Raw genomic sequence first — 4840 nt, 5'->3', positions numbered from 1 at the left:
TGTTGTTAATATGAAATTAAACAAGTGCTTTAGTAATGCCTATTATGTTTTAAGACTACTTTGGCTTTAATTTTACCAATAATATCACTTTTAATCGTTAGTTAGCGTTAACTGACCCTGTTAACTGCCATTCACATTTTTGAACATAGACTTGAAAGTGCATGATCCAAACCTATAATTCACAACTGAAAACATTTTGTAACATGATTTTGATGTAAATTTTCATGGTAGATGAATTTAAAATGGGTTTCAAAGGATGAATTTTGAGATTTTATGTTTTCAAGTGATATATAATGTTTTCTAAAGTGTGATGGAGAAAAAGGCAACAAAGAAGACTTATATATATATATATATATATATTTAAAAGTGCTGTGTACTGTAAATAAAGGTGACTTGACTTATTTAATTTCATCTTAATAACACAGTCTCCGGTGGGGCATGCAGCTGTCGTGGGGTCCTCGGGTTATCAGCAGCAGAGTTGTAAGTGCATTTGATAGCACTGGCTCAAAACCATAAAACTATTTTTAACCTGTTACTTAAATATTTTACATTTACCACTGGTTTTTAAACTTATTCTAACATGCATATTTTTTCTGGTCTTTAGGTAACCAAGCGTTTTTGTTACCTGGGGTCTTCAGATACAGGTTAAAAAAACTTCAGAATAGATACAGTTAAAGCTATAATTATTCCCAGGTAAGTAAAACATAGGTAAAATTGCAAACAATAGTGTTGGCTCCATACAATTACATTTCTGAATTAGGTTTTATGTACCAACCACCAATAGAAGGCAGATATGATACTGCACTAATAGAAGCTTGATTCATACTGATAAATACAGCCTACATGGTCAGTTAAATCTCAATTTTGTGAGATGCTGGTGATAGTATGAGATCTTGTACAGTACAGTGGTAGTGGTGTATGTATAGTACAACCTTTTACATCAGTTGCATGGTTGAAATACAGAGGTTCTCTAATTTGTGATACTGTCATCAGGCAGTGAATTTTGATCAGATTTTACTTGTTGACAGGATCCGTCTGGCTATGTGGAGAAAAGGAGAGAAGTGGTACTGAGATGCCTGATTGAGTACATATGGGAGGGAAAGGAAGACCTCATCAGTGTCCACCATGTATGTACTGGGCTTAAACCCAGACAGCAAGCAATTTCAGCCCAGGTCTGGCCCACATCTGGCCCACATCTGGCCCACATGGATTTCATGTGGGCCAGATGTGGGCCGGATGTGGGCCAATACTATGTTGCTGTCTGGGAAGCTACTTATCTAATTTCTGTCTGTATGTTATTACTATTGTGATGATATGGGGTAATTACTTTGTTCTTGAAATATATTTAATACAGTAATGTGATGACCAATAAGGTACAGGCAAGGAAAATTGCATTGTTTTATTGTAATGTATCCTTTGAACCAGAAAAGACAACACTCATGCTACAGTAGATCATGATAGTATAGTACCAACACTCTATGACATTGTCATGGTAGACTTCACTCTGGTCACATGCTCTAGTCAAAGTATCCATCTAGTATCCATCACCTTAAGCAACTAAAAAGTACAACTTTGACTTTGTGTCGTATCTGTCTTCTACCAGTCTGCTATATTCATTTAAATACCTGTTTGTCTGGCCAAACTCTTGATTCTTTTTTGTCTCCCCAATAGAGTCATGATGAAACAGAGGTGCACGCTGAGCTTGGCAGTTCCCCACTGAAAATATACATGCGCCATCAGCCAAACACGATTGGGATTATCACAGTAGAAGGACAGCCCATGGTCAGAGGTGTGCCAAACCTGTAGAAAACCTCCTGTTTGGACTTGTCTATGCCCACAACCTCTAATATCACTCAAATCTGGTGTATACTTCTGAGATATATCACAGGCTCTTTGTGGGATTGGACCCTATGCATACTTTTGTATGTTTTGTAGGCACTGTTAAAAGTGACACTAGTTGACATTGAATAAATGTTATTGTCTTTAATCTGTCTTCCCATCTTTTTCTTCTTCAATTGAATTTGTAATTGTTATTGACAAAGTCGGTTTATGTAAAGTTATTTACTGTACTGCTTAGAATATAGACATTTAGATGTATTTTCTGAGGTAATAGCCAGGACTTAATTAAAATGTTTATTCACATTTGATTAGGTTAAATTTACTATGAGCATAAAGTTCATAAAACCTAACTAAAATGAGTACAGGTTACTTGTAGCAACACATAAATACGTTACATATACCAAGAAAATTAGGTTTATCTAACTGACAAATATAGCACTTATTAGTTAACTCAACTTGATTTTGTTGTGTTTGAATTAAGTAATTTTACAGAGTTTATTATACTTGAAAAAGGCTGCAAGTTGACTCAACTTAAAACATCCAATGCAGCCACTTGCCTCACTTTTTATAAGTTTGATCTAGGTATTACTTTTTACAGCTACTCTTCACGCTTTATATGTTACCCTTGGGAGATATCATCAGGAAACATGGTGTTAGCTTTCACTGCTATGCTGATGATACTCAGCTCTATTTTTCTTTGTGGCCCGGTGAAACACACCAATTTGAAAAACTAATGGAATGCATAGTCGATATGAAAAACTGGATGACGAGTAATTTCTTACTGCTAAATTCTGACAAAAACAGAGGTGTTAATTATAAAACTCTGCTTGTAATAACCTAGAACACTGTCTAAGACTTGATGGTTGGTCTGTCAATTCTTCGTCATCAGTTAGGAACCTAGGTGTGCTATTTGATCGCAATATTTCCTTAGAAAGCCATGTTTCTCGCATTTGTAAAACTGCATTTTTCCATCTCAAAAATATAGCTAAAATACGGCCTATGCTCTCAATGTAAAATGCAGAAATGCTAATCCATGCATTTATGACCTCAAGGTTAGATTATTGTAATGCTTTATTGGGTGGTTGTTCTGCACGCTTAGTAAACAAACTAGAGCTAGTCCAAAATGCAGCAGCAAGAATTCTTACTAGAACCAGGAAGTATGACCATATTTGCTACATCATTGGAAGAATAGCATCTACGCTAACATTTGTCTGTTTCTCTCTTATTAAAGGTCAACCAGGACAAGACCACAGGAAAAAGATGATTCTTCTGACTTTGCTGCAATTCCTGGAATTGAACCACTGGTTTCATCTGGTCAGAGAAGAACTGGCCCCCCAACGGAGCCTGGTTTCTCCCAAGATTCTTTTCTCCATTCTGTCACCGATGGAGTTTTGGTTCCTTGCCGCTGTCGCCTCTGGCTTGCTTAGTTGGGGTCACTTCATCTACAGCGATATCGTTGACTTGATTGCAAATATATGCACAGACACTATTTAACTGAACAGAGATGACATCACTGAATTCAATGATGAACTGCCTTTAACTATCATTTTGCATTATTGACACACTGTTTTCCTAATGAATGTTGTTCAGTTGCTTTGACGCAATGAATTTTGTTTAAAGCGTTATATAAATAAAGGTGAGTTGACTTGACTTGACTTTTCCTGTGTGGTCTTCCCGCAACCTCCTGTGACCTTCTCTTCTCTTCTCTTCTCTTCTCTTCTCTTCTCTTCTCTTCTCTTCTCTTCTCTTGTCTTCTCCCTCCCTACCTATTTCTTTCCACGACCCTCTTTTTCAGTTTCCTCTATTACCCTGGGTTCTGCTTATCACCTGTGTCTACTCTTCCCATCTTCCCTTGAGATAACTTGAGAAGTGATGCAACATTAGTTAAAATATCCCTCCTCTCTCTCTTTCCATCTCCCATTCTCACTGCCTTTAGACACCTGAAAACAGATCAGCCAAAATAGATCTTGTCTCTATCCTCCATTGATTCGGCCTCCCAGGATAGATAGCAGCCCTTCCTCAATATTATTAGGCCTCTTCTTCCTACCATCCTCTCTTCCTCTTTTCTCATACTCCGCCCTCTGTGTCCTTTACTCGTATTCTTTTATAAGTTCAGGAAATGCTTTTTTTGGTCTAATTTGATCTTCTAGTGCTACTGGTATGTGCGTGCCTGTGTGTGTTGGTAGGGCATAGATTAGAATAGAATAGTAATTCTGGTAATCCTTTTATAATCCGTAATGTTATTCATGATTCAGACTGAATGAAAAACTACTGCGAGTGCCTGGCTTTAGAACATAATAACCCTGTCCATTATGTGTGTGTGTGTGTGTGTGTGTGTGTCTCACAATGAACATCTCTCTGCACTTAGCAACTCACTCAGCCCTCTTTCGCTGACACATTCTGTCCTCAATTGTACCCCTTCGTTTCTACCTGTTTCCTTGCTGCCTTGTGTAACAGAAATGAGTCGAACCAGACAAATTAAAGAGTCTATCAAAGTGATGTTTGAAACACGAGAGCCGAATTCCTCAGGAAGTCATAAATCAGTTCTAGTGCCACAAGAACCAAGCAAGATGACCAACCAACTTGTTCACACAACAGCTTTCAACACTAACACCACTAGAACAATTATTTACCATTTCAATTGGAAGAAGAGAAATTTGGTGTCAAATTTGTTGTTCGTAATTGAAATGCAACGCTGGACATCACATGGAAACCCATGTGTTAAACACTTACATTGACTTCCCCCCACCTAGCAGAACCAGACTGAAATTCCTAAGGGGGGGAAGGGCTTTAAACCTCTGTCTTCACAGAAAAGTCTTTTGTCAGGAGAATGGCAAATAAACTGCTTTTGTACATATATATGGACCAGAATGAACTCAAAAAGACTCATAAATGAATCAGTCCATCGCATCACTCCATATTCATTTATGTGTAACCCACACATTTGACTATCATGTTATAATCACTTATTGTGTATGTTTTTTTTTTATAACTATGGCAT

The 4840-nt window shown here is 37.4% G+C and overlaps 1 long non-coding RNA gene across 1 annotated transcript; it reads left to right on the top strand.

Annotated features, from left to right (window-relative positions):
• The first annotated feature begins 462 nt into the window (after positions 1-462).
• On the top strand, positions 463-1987 carry LOC113052493 (uncharacterized). The gene is made up of 4 exons (XR_003277041.1): positions 463-480; positions 605-644; positions 1029-1127; positions 1672-1987. It is a non-coding gene; the product is annotated as an uncharacterized LOC113052493 (long non-coding RNA).
• Positions 1988-4840: the final 2853 nt, after the last annotated feature.

Source organism: Carassius auratus, chromosome 32 (assembly GCF_003368295.1).
Source record: "Carassius auratus strain Wakin chromosome 32, ASM336829v1, whole genome shotgun sequence".
Taxonomy (NCBI): Eukaryota; Metazoa; Chordata; class Actinopteri; order Cypriniformes; family Cyprinidae; genus Carassius; species Carassius auratus.
The sequence above is the reverse complement of the archived record's forward strand: the minus strand, read 5'-3'. Positions and strand labels throughout refer to the sequence as shown.